The 15,671-nt window shown below is 41.8% G+C and overlaps 1 long non-coding RNA gene across 2 annotated transcripts; it reads right to left on the bottom strand.

Annotated features, from left to right (window-relative positions):
- Positions 1–4,281: 4,281 nt before the first annotated feature.
- Positions 4,282–6,116, bottom strand: LOC106608826 (uncharacterized). 2 transcript variants are annotated; one of them, XR_001329591.2, is made up of 7 exons: positions 6,012–6,116; positions 5,757–5,867; positions 5,538–5,645; positions 5,244–5,428; positions 5,049–5,135; positions 4,840–4,946; positions 4,282–4,678 (listed from the first exon to the last, which is right to left on the bottom strand). It is a non-coding gene; the product is annotated as an uncharacterized lncRNA (long non-coding RNA). The 2 variants fall into 2 exon arrangements; XR_006758908.1 differs by having other exon boundaries at positions 5,049–5,428.
- Positions 6,117–15,671: the final 9,555 nt, after the last annotated feature.

Here is a 15,671-nt window from a genome sequence, read left to right as displayed (position 1 = left end):
AGACAAAGATAGACCCACTTGCACAAAACACACACACAAGCTCTCTCTCTCTCTCTCTCTCTCTCTCTCTCTCTAACTCTCTCTCTCTCTCTCTCTCACACACACACACACACACACCTTATACACATGCAGACTCCTGTTCTCACATATAAAGACTAACACACACCCATACGCCCATACTCACAAACGCACACACACAAACACACTCACACAGCCAACGCTGCTGTCCCATGTACAGTTGAAGTCGGAAGTTTAAGTACACCTTAGCCAAATACATTCAAACTCAGTTTTTCACAATTCCTGACATTTAATCCTAGTAAAAATTCCCTGTCTAAGGTCAGTTAGGATCACCACTTTATTTTAAGAATGTGAAATGTCAGAATAATAGTAGAGAGAACAATTTACTTTTATGCTTTTATTTCTTTCATCACATTCCCAGTGGGTCAGAAGTTTACATACACTTAATTAGTATTTGGTAGCATTGCCTTTAAATTGTTTAAAACTTGGGTCAAACATTTCAGGTAGCCTTCCACAAGCTTCCCACAAAAAGTTGGGTGAATTTTGGCCCATTCCCCCTGACAGAGCTGGTGTAACTGAGTCAGGTTTGTAGGCCTCCTTGCCCACAAATATTCTATAGGATTGAGGTCAGGGCTTTGTGATGGCCACTCCAATACCTTGACTTTGTTGTCCTTAAGCCATTTTGTCATAACTTTGGAAGTATGCCTGGGGTCATTGTCCATTTGGAAGACCCGTATGTGACCAAGTTTTAAACTAATATCTTGAGATGTTGCTTCAATATATCCACATAATTTTCCTCCCTCATGATGCCATCTATTTTGTGAAGTGCACCAGTCCCTCCTGCAGCAAAGCACCCCCACGACATGATGCTGCCACCCCGTGCTTCACGGTTGGGATGATGTTCTTCGGCTTGCAAGCCTCCCCCTTTTTCCTCCAAACATAATGATGGTCATTATGGCCCCACAGTTCTATTTTTGTTTCATCAGACCAGAGGACATTTCTCCAAAAAGTATGATCTTTGTCCCCATGTGCAGTTGCAAACCATAGTCTGGCTTTTTTTATGGCAGTTTTGGAGCAGTGGCTTCTTCCTTGCTGAGCGGCCTTTCAGGTTACGTCGATATAGGACTCGTTTTACTGTGGATATAGATACTTTTGTACCTGTTTCCTCCAGCATCTTCACGAGGTCCTTTGCTGTTGTTCTGGGATTGATTTGCACTTTTCGCACCAAAGTACTGTAATGACCAGACTAGATCATAAAGGAACAATTGTCCAGACAGAGGACTGAGTTAACGAATTGACGGTTTATTAACCCAACTTTACACAGGCTACTGTTTGGCCGTAGCCCACGCCAAATAAATGAAAGATACCCTACAAACCAACCGTGACCTTCTCTTGTGAAGCCCAGACGTAAGAGGAAGTACAATGGCTAAACCTGGTCTTAACTTCCAATGCTCCATCCCCCTGCCCAACCCCCTCCACGCCACTCCGCCAACCACCAGGATGCCCAGCATCAGAACATTCCAGGCATTCCCGTGATTGGCAGATAGCAGGTTGATTGGCATGTCGGATCCCACGAACACTGGGTACTGGTAAGTACCAGACAACCAACTAATAGCCTAACACATAACACACAGCTGTCTGTGCGGGTCACTACAGTACATTAATCGCTAGCAGACAGAACACGTCTCTTTCCTGAGCGGTATGACGGCTGCTTGGTCCCATGGTGTTTATACTTCTGTACTTCAGGCGTTTGGAAATTGCTCCCAAGGATGAACCAGACTTGTGGAGATCTACAATTTTTTTCTGAGGTCTTGGCTGATTTCTTTTGATTTCCCCACGATGTCAAGCAAAGAGGCACTGCGTTTGAAGGTAGGCCTTGAAATACATCCACAGGTACACCTCCAATTGACTCAAATGATGTCAGAAGCTTCTAAAGCCTTGACATCATTTTCTGGAATTTTCCAAGCTGTTTAAAGGCATAGTCAACTTAGTTTATGTAAACTTCTGACCTACTGGAATTGTGATACAATGAATTATAAGTGAAATAATCTGTCTGTAAACAATTGTTGGAAAAATTACTTGTGTCATGCACAAAGTAGATGTCCTAACCGACTTGCCAAAACTATAGTTTATTAACAAGAAATGTGTGGAGTGGTTGAAAAACGAGTTTTAATGACTCCAACCTAAGTGTATGTAAACTTCCGACTTCAAATGTAAGTATGAATGTTGGACAACTTTAAAAGTATTTTTCCTGCTACATTTGTTTAATTCCTATATATTTGAATGAACAGTATACATTTAAGCTGGACAGGGAATCCATACTGAGAGGGAAAGGGTTAGGATTGGATGAGGGTTTGTAAGCTTCCATCTCCATTCCAGACACTGCACACAAACACACACACACAAACCGTATCTCACCTGATCTAAAATTTTCCTTGGAAGTCATTTATGGAGCTTTCTATAAAAATAGGTACATTACCTTCCACAATTGACAACACTGTGAAGAGAGGAGACCGTGAGTGAGAGTGAGAGTTTTGATCAGACTCAAACTGGGAGAGCTTAGTGCTCACATGAAAAAATACTATACTCAAATCAAATCAAATGTATTGGTCATACACATACTTAGCAGATGTTATTGTGGGTATAGCAAAATGCTTGTATGGTATACTATGGTAGGAATACTATAGTATTCACTGTAGTGTTTTTGCAGACTTTACTGTAGTATTTACTGTATTATACTGTAGTATTTACAGTTTACTACAGTATAAATGATATATTTTTTGAATATACCATATTAATTACTATAGTGTTGTTGTGGTCTGTAGTATACTGTCGTATTTACTTTGTGTTTTTGCTGTCTGTAATATACTGTAGTATTTACTGTAGTGTTTTTGCTGACTAGTATACTGTAGTATTTACTGTAGTATTTTTGCAAACTGTAATAATGTTTACTGTAGTATTTTGCAGACTGTACTGTGCTGTAGTATTTATTGTATTGTTTTTGGGGATATTACTGTAGTATTTACTCAAATGTTTTTACAAATACTAAAAGAGAACATTTTCCATAACCTGTAGCTAGGTAAGACTGCATTCTGCCCCCACATTCTGAAATAGCATTTTTGTCCCCCCCAGTTTTATCATTGGAATGTGATACACAACGAGGTAATGGTGTGCTTTAGGGCCATGCTGACGCCTCCGAGCGTTCTGGTAGGCTGTTTGGAGTGTTTATCCGACTGGATAAGAAATTAATAAAATACAAATAAATTAAAAGTTATGTCCCCCCCACTTCGGCATTTTCTCTGTGAAGTAGACTAGCTGACTGATATCTGGAATCTATCTATTTTGGATTTTTCTCGCTATAGCTTTTGGATCTTCCCTGACTCTTACCATCTGATTTGTATTTTTATTTATTAAGGATCCCCATTGGCTGCTGCCATGGCAGCTACTCTTCCTGGGACCCAAACACATTAAGGCACTTACATTACAAATGAATAATACCACCAAACAACAATCGACCTGTCATGCCAAATAATGTCTCCTGGCCAAATAGTGTCCCCCTCTGCGTCACAATGGGATTCGATAAACTATTAGCGTCCGTTGCTATATCAACGGTGTGATGACCTGATTATTCAAATTTTGGAGATCATTACAGCCTAAATTATGTTATTTTCATCATCGCTATGCAAACAAGGCTGATTTCCGCCACAATTTTGCTGTTTAAACAAGTTTTGTTTAGCTAATAAAATTAAAATATTAATTCAAACTACTTTTGGGTACCTTGTTAACATTACAACATTAAATCCATGTCTTAAACGTTGCTATATTTTGGAAATGGCAAAGAAATGTGTAATCTGCTTGACACATTAAAGTTACTTACCTTACAGATCACAAAGTCAGCTAATTTCCACTCCATTCATATGCAAATCCGTTCGATTCAACACTGGCTTGTCTGGCTGTCATGATTTTATTTTAACCTGCACTTCCCTTATCTACACTGAAATAATATCATTTCAGTAGTCCTCTACTATGATTGTTTTTTCTATCTCGCATAGCTCATCAGTACACCCTTGTGGTTGAGTATATATGAATCTATTGTAGGTTTTGGATACAACAATGAATAATATGGAACAAATAAATACCATCAAAGGATAACTTACAACTTACTATAATGAACACCTTGTGAAACAGCTGTGAAAACCAACCTGGCAATATTTAAGATTGTAATACATAAACTTTGATAGTTTTTGGTACAGTTGTGTCATTCATTTATTTTCACAGATTTTTTTGTACACTCGCATGGCAATCATAGACTAAAATACTGCATTCTGGTGTGTGGAAAATAGATGAGGTGGTTGCTGTGTGGGTGGGAGGTTCTGCCTGTCACTTGTTCTCAACAGGCAGCCAGTCTCGGAAGGGGGACTTGAAGAGGGAGACTGCAAAGTCCAGGCCCTGCTGCTCGCTTTGTTCTGAGTGTTTGCAGGACTAGTGTTTTTAGTTAATCTGTGTATCTCACATATTATGTGCCCAGTATGATAGAGCAAAACAACTTTCTTAGCAGATAATGACAACAACAGTAGCTGTAGATGATGTAATGAAAGGTGGTTGGTAATGGAGGACATCAGGTGGATCCACGTCTGGGTGTTGGGCAGAACCCCTAGCTCTTGGAGAACAGGAGCATAGTTAAAGGGAACAGTGTAGGAGACAAGACGTAAACAAGCAAATGCACAGGTTACACTTTACTGTGAGAACATTTGATGGATTCGTGCAGTGTTAGAAATGGGAGATATGTACATTTCAACACTTTTGGAAGGTATAGCCTACCTCAAACTGGTTCCCCTCCGACTCAGAGCACAGAGAATCAGACTGATCTGAACTCCCTGGTTCTGGTGGATGGGATACCTCCTGGGGGGCTCAGACAGTCGATGGTCCTAAAGTCATTTGGAGAGGTAAATTGAAGAGCTACATTTTTTATAAGCTCAGCATAACTACCATTTCTTGCTTTCTCAAATGTCAACCAAAGCTTAACATACTTTTTCTATTGGGCTTCACTGAAGTGTAGGGTGTCAGTGCTTTCAGTGGTCGACCGTCCAACTGCTCCAACTGTAGAAGATTGTTGGCTTTCACCACCGAGGTAAGCATAGGAAGACAAAGATCAAAATATTAGTGTTAGGGAAACTAATACTAGCTTCAGGTAATTTTGTGTGCAAATCATTTTTTATATTCACTTTAATAGATGGTGACCCCAGCTAGGAGCGAAAGAGCAGCGAGGTTTCCCAGGTCTCGCATTCCTTTCATCCTTCTTCCAAACCAAGTAATTTGCCGGTATGTCATAGCACTTGATCTCCTTAATGACTCTGCTACGGTAGCTCTCATTCTGTTTCTCCTGCGCCTTGTCCATGTTCAGTTTCACCTTGATTGAGAACAGGAATAAATGCAATTATATTTCATATTACAAATACATTTCTTACATATCTCTTGGCCAGTCAGAAAATAAATTAACAGTGGACAATCATTTTTACCTGGTCAAAAACCTCCACATCCTTCTCAGTCCATGCCTGGAGGTGGTCCTCGAAGGCGTTCTGATCTGGTTCGACGACTTCCACCACATCAGGTGGGGTTTCAGTGATCTGAAAGTACGTTATACAAAATAGCAATAGACTAACAACAACACTAAGTCAATCACACATTTTAAAGACTACAATATATGCAATAATTATATATACAATTGCATTGTTTACCTCAGTCAACAGCTGCAGCTCCCAACCTTCAGGTTGTTCTCCAACCCTTCCTTGTACCAACAAGGGGCTTCCATGGCAATCTTGAGGGTCTGGTTGGTCGATTCACCAAACCTGAAGGAGAGGTTAGGAAAGTGATTATTGACAATGTAAGATATTGAAATATGTCGGATTATGTACCATAGAAAAACAAAAACAAATTGTAAAAATTAATTAAACAAACCATTGGTGACAGAATATAACCTATAACATCCGTACCTTGTTCCAGCGTTCATGACCTCGGTCACTCAAGATGACCTCAGGAGAACCGGTGTTGAAGATGTCCACCATCGCCTTGGAGGTGGCCTCGCCAGTCTCGTCCTTGATAGGTATCATACAAAACAAATCTATTTTTGGTTCCAAGCACACTTTTTAAGGGTTATAGAAGGGAATTTAGAGTTAGGCACATAGTCTTCCTTTACTGACCTTAATGGGTATTGCCTTCCACCCACTTGGTAAAGTGATCGGTCGCCATCAGACACCAGTTGCCATTCCTGGATTTTGTGACGAGTCCGATGAGGTCCGCCCATAATATTTAAAGTGTTAGAGAGAAGATTACTTTATTCTTACCCTTATTTGTGTCATACAGTCTGCACATTTTCATATTTGTAAGGATACTGACACACACACACACACACACACACACACACACACACACACACACACACACACACACACACACACACACACACACACACACACACACATATTCTATAATATTGAACTCTGCTGTGGTCAAATAAAGTAACCATTACAAAACAACTTATCAGGGGAAAATTTGAATTGAGACACTTACCGATCATGTGCCATGGTGAAAAAACTTTGATGGCTTCAACTCCGTTGCCACAGTCTTCGCCCTCTCAAACTTCTGGCAGGCTAGACATGGTACTGACCTTTAAACAAAAAGTGACATATTGAAACATTTTGTGCTCTCTGATATGACGTTCATTGAAATCATAATATTTTCTGATATAATATAATGTGATTGATAAACAAAGGTTATTTCACTTGCCCAGCTGTCCATTTCCCCGTCAGAAGAAGCATAGTTTGATTTTGGCAATCATGCGCTTCACTCCGAAATGGCTAGCAGGCATATTGGTCAGCACAGCCTCCTTCTCCTCCTTAGTAAAAATCACCCTTCTGTGTGGCTGGCCATCCTTAAATAGGGGCAGCAGTTAGCCTAGTGGTTAGAACATTGGGCCAGTAACTGAAAGGTTGCTGGCTCGAATCCACGAGCTTACAAGGTCAAATCTGTTGTTCTGCCCTTGAACAAGGCAGTTCACCTACTGTTCCCTGGTAGTCCGTCATTGTAAATAAGAATTTGTTCTTAACTAACTTGCCTAAAATGTAAAAATATATGAGGACTGTGAAAGTGTTTATGCTGGTGAAATAGAACTAGAACTGCCCGCATCCTCCTTCCTTCGCAACCACTACGAGGTAAAATAGAGCCAAGCAACCAGCATTGCAATGGACACTTTGGTTCATTACGTAATCCAGTCAGAATTGTGCAAGTTCTGGCAACAGCCCTAGCAACAGAAGCTAGAACTCATCGAATCCCATTGTGATGCAGAGGGGGGGACTATTTGGCCGGAGGACACTATTTGGCATGACAGGCCCCACCCATCAATCTCTGCTCTTATGATCTGCGGTTAGGTTTCAGTTGTGTTGTATTAGTTGTATTCTAACTGATCTCCAGTAGTTGGGTTCTAGCATGCCGATCATAGCCGTGCTGGTTGTCTAGGCTAATAGCTAACATTAGTTGGCAAAATAGCTAACATCCCCACCTCTTTAAGGAATACCTAGGATAGGATAAAGTAATCCTTCTAACCCCCCTTAAAAGATTTAGATGTTGTATTGTAAAGTGGTTGTTCCACTGGATATCATAAGGTGAATGCACCAATTTGTAAGTCACTCTGGATAAGAGCGTCTGCTAAATGACTTAAATGTAAATGTAATTACCCGGCTGGCTTGCTGGCATGCTTTTTTTTAGCTGGCTGGCTAGCTTGCTGACTAAGATACCTGCATATAGCTAACATTATTTGATATATGGTTAGATGGCGTTACGTATTTCTCAAACTTTGGTTTACTTTAATGTGCCTGTAAGCTAGGTGTTGATAGAAACTGGCTGACTCATTCAGTGTTAATGTAACGTTTAACAGGCTGGTAGGGCTACAGTTAGCAGGCTAGTAGGGTTAACATTATCAGGCTAGTTGGCTAGCAACCTTACAAGTTGATTTGTAACAATAAATTCATAAAGTATTTGCTTGTAAGTTGGTTGAAAATTAAATTGAAATCAGAAGTTATAAGTGCAAACGATTTGGTTTAATTTGAAGATATACATTTGAAGTTAATTCTGTTGGAGGGAATAGGCTGGCTTCCCCGGTCCTCCATATTACATCACATCCCAGAAAAACATTTTCTGACATGACTTATTTTGAATTCTGATCGGTTTTATGTAATAACTCCAAAAATAGAAAACTTTGCACTGGTTACATTTATGCTACCTACCCTTTAAAAATGTTATTAAAACATTCAGTGAAAGTTTTAAGGTTAAGTTATTATTAATTAAACCTCCCAGGAAAACTTTCAGGGAACCATAGTATCAGAATCTCCCTGCAATCTCAAAATCAATGTTCCTAGAACAGGTGAAATGTTCACTTCCTTTCTCAGAACGTTTAAAAAATGTTCAGTTCTGCCGGTCAGGAAACTTAATTCTCAGAACCAATGGTAAATCAAAAACGTACATTCCCACAACTTCCAAGGAACCAAATGTGCTAGCTGAGAAGTGTCCATTTATATTCTTTACACTTGAAATCCGTTTTCTTTCTTTTGGACATTGAAACGTTTTAAGGGGTTAGTAAAGGCTATGCGATTAAGTTGTCCTATGCCTACTTCACTTTTATCTTTTTCTGTTTTAACTTTATTTCCTTTCAGTTGTGTTGTGACAAGGTAGTGGTGGCATACAGAAGATAGACCTATTTGGTAAAAGACCAAGTCCATATTATGGCAAGAACAGCCCATCATTACTTTAAGACATGAAGGTCAGTCAATGCTGAAAATTTCAAGAACTTTGAAAGGATCTTCAAGTGCAGTCGCAAAAAACATCAAGCGCTATGATGAAGCGGACTCTCCTGAGGACCGCCACAGGAAAGGAAGACCCAGAGTTTCCTCTGCTGCAGAGGATAAGTTCATCAGAATTACCAGCCTCAGAAATTGCAGCCCAAATAAATGATTCACAGAGTTCAAGTAACAGACACATCTCAACATCAACTGTTCAAAGAAGACTGCGTGAATCAGGCCTTCATGGACAAATATTTTGACTGGTACTGAATTTTACGAATTGTAATTCATAACATATCATATCAAATGGATGATGGACATCCACAAATTAATACATACCATATGAAACGTAACATGTCAAACTCATTGGAGTGTCTCGGATTTACATATAGAATAATACGAAATGCTCTGAGACAGGATGGGCTATAACACCGTCCTTGAACCCTAAATAGCCACTCCTTTCTATCCCATGATGATGATGATGATCATCATCCTCAATATTTCATTGCAGTTATAGGTTACATGAGGTGGTTAAATGTTCTCCTATCAACGTCCTATAGCCTAATGATGCTTGAGTGATGATGCAACATGCCAGCGCGCGATGCAGCGGAGTGGTCAAGGAGAGCTAGTAGCACAGCTGGAGTGTCTCCACACTGAGAGAGGAATAGGCTATACTCACGTATTTACGTATATATCTCTGGTGATGCATGGGACACAGCAGGGATATTATCTTGACTTAGGCCTATCGCTTCAATAAGTCTCAAATAAGGACTCCACCCTGCCTAAATAAATATGAAAAAAATAAGCCTATATACAGCAAATGAAATAAGTGGAATAAGTCACAGATTTTAGCCATACAAGCCCACGTCACCTCATGCACACCCGCACCCCATGCTACTTACACACACAGGCAGTAATGCTACTGACACGTAACATAGGCAGTACTTTATATTACAGTGTTCCTCAACTGTTACTTTATCATTGACCGGTGTAGCATAGTCCTCCTCCTTTCAACTCACCACTATAACCGGGCCCTTCGTTGCCTCCCTGTTTTCCATCTCTCTCTGCATATATTCTCTGCTGTCACTGTCTCTGTCTGTCTGTTTTTGTGTCTGTCACCGTCTGCCTGTCTTTGCTTCTCCTTGTGCTCCTCTGTTGTCACTCTGTCGGTCACTCTGTCTGTCACTCCTAAGTGTTAATTGCTATTACATATAGATCCAACATGGAACTGGCAGTACATCTGGGTCTCTCTGTTTTCTTCTGGTTGCACCAGTTAGGGGTAAAAGTTAGTCTTTAATGCTAGGTCGGGCATAGCTACGTCCAACTTTTGGATCAGAATTTATACCTGTTGTACCAACCAAAAATAAGACTTGTCGAAGCTAAGTCTGGCGTAAGCAACGCATTCACAAGATTTATGCTTCATAATGATGGTTGATAGGCAGCACCAGTTACTAGGATGTTACCATCCTCGTGGCAGTTCTTAACATTGTGAGGCCCGTCGCTTCACACATGACTTCACAAAGCCTACCACTATTCATGCATGTTTTCTTAACCACAACTTAAATCAATAATTACTGTGGAAATGAATATCACTCAATGACGAAAATATTGGAAAAAAGTAGACTAATACCATTGACGACATTTATCATGTTGTTGCTTACTGAAACTCCCAAGGTCATCCAGCCATTTTAAATACTTTAAAGAAATAGCTGTGTGTGGTTAACCATAATTTCAGCTGCGTTATGATTGGGAAAGTGTTATCGCGCTGCTTTGAGACAAGCACGGGGACTCGTCATGAAAAATCAATCTATGTCAGATTTTTGTTTTCATGGAATCTACATTTCTGACTGCGTGGCTACGCACGTCTCCAACTCAAACCTCATGTTTGCTGACAATACAACAGTGGTAGGCCTGATTTGCTGTTTTGCTATCACAGACTGGAACATGTTCGGGATTCTTCCAATGGCATTGAGGAGTACACCACATCAGTCACTGGCTTCATCAATAAGTGCATCGAGGACGTCGTCCCCACAGTGACTGTACGTACATACCACAACCAGAAGCCATTGATTACAGGGAACATTCGTACTGAGCTAAAGGGTAGAGCTGCCACTTTCAACGTGCGGGACTCTAACCCGGAAGCTTACAATAAATACTGCTATGCCCTGCAACGAACCATCATCCAGGCAAAGCGTCAATACAGGGCTAAGATTGAATCATACTACACCGGCTCCGACACTCGTCTTATGTGGCAGGGCTTGCAAGCTATTGCAGACTACAAAGGGAAGCACAGTCGCGAGCTGCCCAGTGACACGAGCCTACCAGATGAGCTGAATCACTTCTATGCTCGCTTCGAGGCAAGTAACGCTGAGGCATGCATGAGAGCATCAGCTGTTCCGGACGACTGTGTGATCACGCTCTCCGTAGCCGATGTGAGTAAGACCTTTAAACAGGTCAACATACACAAGGCAGCGGAGCCAGACGAATTACCAGGACATGTGCTCCAGGCATGTGCTGACCAACTGGCAGGTGTCTTCACTGACATTTTCAACATGTCCCTGATTGATTCTGTAATACCAGCATGTTTCAAGCAGACCAGCATAGTCCCTGTGCCCAAGAACACAAAGGCAACCTGCCTAAATGACTACAGACCCGTAGCACTCACGTCCGTAGCCATGAAGTGCTTTGAAAGGTTGGTCATGGCTCACATCAACATCATTATCCCAGAAACCCTAGACCCACTCCAATTTGCATACCGCCCAAACAGATCCACAGATGATGCAATCTCTATTGCACTCCACACTGCCCTTTCCCACCTGGACAAAAGGAACACCTACGGGAGAATGCTATTCATTGATTACAGCTCAGCGTTCAACACCATAGTACCCTCAATGCTCATGACTAAACTAAGGATCCTGGGACTAAACACCTCCTTCTGCAACTGGATCCTGGGCTTCCTGACGGGCCGCCCCCAGGTGGTGAGGGTAGGTAGCAACACACGCTGATCCTCAACCCTGGAGCTCCCCAGGGGTGTGTGCTCAGTCCCCTCCAGTACTACCTGTTCACCCACGACTGCATGGACAGGCACGACTCCAACACCATTATTAAGTTTGCAGATTACACAACAGTGGTAGGCCTGATCACCGACAACGACGAGACAGGCTATAGGGAGGAGGTCAGAGACCTGGCCGGGTGGTGCCAGAATAACAACCTATCCCTCAACGTAACCAAGACTAAGGAGATGATTGTGGACTACAGGAAAAGGAGCATGCCCCCATTCTCATCGACTGGGCTGTAGTGGAGCAGGTTGAGAGCTTCAAGTTCCTTGGTGTCCACATCTACAACAAACTAGAATGGTCCAAACACACTAAGACAGTCGTGAAGAGGGCACGACAAAGCTTATTTCCCCTCAGGAAACTAAAAGGATTTGGCATGGGTCCTGAGATCCTCAAAAGGTTCTACAGCTGCAACAGCGAGAGCATCCTGACTGGTTGCATCACTGCCTGATACGGCATTTGCTCGGCCTCTGACCACAAGGCACTACAGAGGGTAATGCGTATGATAAAGGAATTTATATGTTTAAAGTAATGACTAAACAATTTCACCCTGAAACGTATAAGACTATGTGAAATGTATTAGAATTATAAAACTATAATTCAATAATGTATGTGTGAGACAAGTTAAGGGTGAGAAAAGTATGGTTGAGAAAACAAAGGACAATTGAACTACACATGACCTGGTTGTAACTCTGAAAAACTGATAACAGGAAAGAGGGCCTTTTCAAGGCCCCTCTAAACTAGGGAGGCTTAGGCTGGTATAAAAGTGATAAACTGTCTGAGTGTGTGTGGGGGGGGAGTTATAAAATGACTGTGTATGCATTTTTGACTTTAGAGCTCTCATGAATAAAGAACCACGAACCTTTTGCAGAATCTGAGTCTTTGCCTAATTATTATTAAACCCAGGGTCTTACGAACCTTGGGAATTGGTCAAAGCTTAAATGATTGTTTAGTTATCATCATTGGGATTGAAAATTCTCGTGACAGCGTACGGCCCAGCTGCCTGCCATCCAGGACCTTTACACCAGGCGGTGTCAGAGGAAGGCGCTAAAAATTGTCAAAGACCCCAGCCACCCCAGTCATAGACTGTTCTCTCTAGTACCGCATGGCAAGCGGTACCGGAGTGCCAAGTCTAGGACAAAAAGGCTTCTCAACAGTTTTTACCCCCAAGCCATAAGACACCTGAACAGCTAATCAAATGGCTACCCGGACTATTTGCATTGTGGGTTTTGGTTAGTTAACGTGGTATAAGTTGGATAGGTGGGTTTTGGTTAGATAACCCCCCCCCCCCCTTCTTTTTACACTGCAGCTACTCTCTGTTTATCATATATGCACAATCACTTTAACTACACATTCATGTACATACTACCTAAATTGGGAGGACCAACCAGTGCTCCCGCACATTGGCTAACCGGGCCATCTGCATTGTGTCCCACTTATACCACGTTATCTAATCAAAACCCACCTATGCCACGTTATCTAACCAAAACCCACCTCTCCCACTTATACCACGTTATCTAACCAAAACCCACCTCTCCCATTTATACCACGTTATCTAACCAGAACCCACCTCTCCCATGTTATCTAACCAAAACCCAATTCTCCCACTTATACCACGTTATCTAACCAAAACCCAACTATAACACTTATACCACGTTATCTAACCAAAACCCACCTCTCCCACTTATACCACGTTATCTAACCAAAACCCACCTCTCCCACTTATACCACGTTATCTTACCAAAACAAACCTCTCCCACTTACACCACGTTATCTAACCAAAACCCACCTCTCCCACTTATACCACGTTATCTAACCAAAATCCACCTCTCCCACTTATACCACATTATCTAACCAAAACCCACCTCTCCCATGTTATCTAACCAAAACCCACCTCTCCCACATTATCTAACCAAAGCCCACCTCTCCCACTTATACCACGTTATCTAACCAAAACCCACCTCTCCCACTTATACCACGTTATCTAACCAAAACCCAACTCTCCCACTTATACCACGTTATCTAACCAAAACCCACCTCTCCCATTTATACCACGTTATCAAACCAAAACCCACCTATGCCACGTTATCTAACCAAAACCCAACTCTCCCATTTATACCACGTTATCAAACCAAAACCCACCTATGCCACGTTATCTAACCAAAACCCAATTCTCCCACTTATACCACGTTATCTAACCAAAACCCACCTCTCCCAGGTTATCTAACCAAAACCCACCTCTCCCACTTATACCACGTTATCTAACCAAAACCCACCTCTCCCACTTGTACCACGTTATCTAACCAAATCCCACCTCTCCCATTTATACCACGTTATCAAACCAAAACCCACGTCTCCCATGTTATCTAACCAAAAACCCACCTCTCCCACTTATACCACGTTATCTAACCAAAGCCCACCTCTCCCACCTATACCACGTTATCTAACCAAAACCCACCTCTCCCACTTATACCACATTATCTAACCAAAACCCACCTCTCCCAGTTATACCACAATATCTAACAAAAACCCACCTCTCCCACTTATACCACGTTATCTAACCAAAACCCACCTATCCCACTTATACCACGTTATCTAACCAAAACCCACCTATCTCCACTTATACCACGTTATCTAACCAAAACCCACCTCTCCCACTTATACCACGTTATCTAACCAAAACCCACCTATCCAACTTATACCACATTATCTAACCAAAACCCACCTATCCCACTTATACCACGTTATCTAACCAAAACCCACCTATGCCACGTTATCTAACCAAAACCCACCTCTCCCACTTATACCACGTTATCTTACCAAAACCCACCTATCCAACTTATACCACGTTATCTAACCAAAACCCACCTCTCCCACTTATACCACGTTATCTAACCAAACCCAACTTATACCACGTTATCTAACCAAAACCCACCTCTCCCACTTATACCACGTTACCAAACCAAAACCCACTTATCCCACATATACCACGTTATCTAACCAAAACCCACCTATCCCACCTATACCACGTTATCTAACCAAAACCCACCTATCCCACTTATACCACGTTATCTAACCAAAACCCACTTATACCAGGTTATCTAACCAAAACCGACCTCTCCCTCATTATCTAACCAAAACCCACCTCTCCCACTTATACCACGTTATCTAACCAAAACCCACCTCTCCCACTTATACCACGTTATCTAACCAAAACCCACCTCTCCCACTTATACCACGTTATCTAACCAAAACCCACCTGTCCCACTTATACCACGTTATCTAACCAAAACCCACCTATCCCACTTATACCACGTTATCTAACCAAAACCCACCTCTCCCACTTATACCACGTTATCTAACCAAAACCCACCTGTCCCACGTTATCTAACCAAAACCCACCTCTCCCACTTATACCACATTATCTAACCAAAACCCACCTATCCCACGTTATCTAACCAAAACCCACCTCTCCCACTTATACCACGTTATCTAACAAAAACCCACCTATTCCACTTATACCATGTTATCTAACCAAAACCCACCTCTCCCACGTTATCTAACCAAAACCCAACCTCTCCCACTTATACCACGTTATCTAACCAAAACCCACCTCTCCCACTTATACCACGTTATCTAACCAAAACCCACCTCTCCCACTTATACCACGTTATCTAACCGAAACCCACCTCTCCCACGTTATCTAACCAAAACCCACCTCTCCCACGTTATCTAACCAAAACCCACCTCTCCCACTTATACC

This window comes from Salmo salar, chromosome ssa01, assembly GCF_905237065.1.
Source record: "Salmo salar chromosome ssa01, Ssal_v3.1, whole genome shotgun sequence".
Lineage (NCBI taxonomy): Eukaryota > Metazoa > Chordata > Actinopteri > Salmoniformes > Salmonidae > Salmo > Salmo salar.
This window is presented reverse-complemented; position numbering and strand designations above follow the sequence as displayed.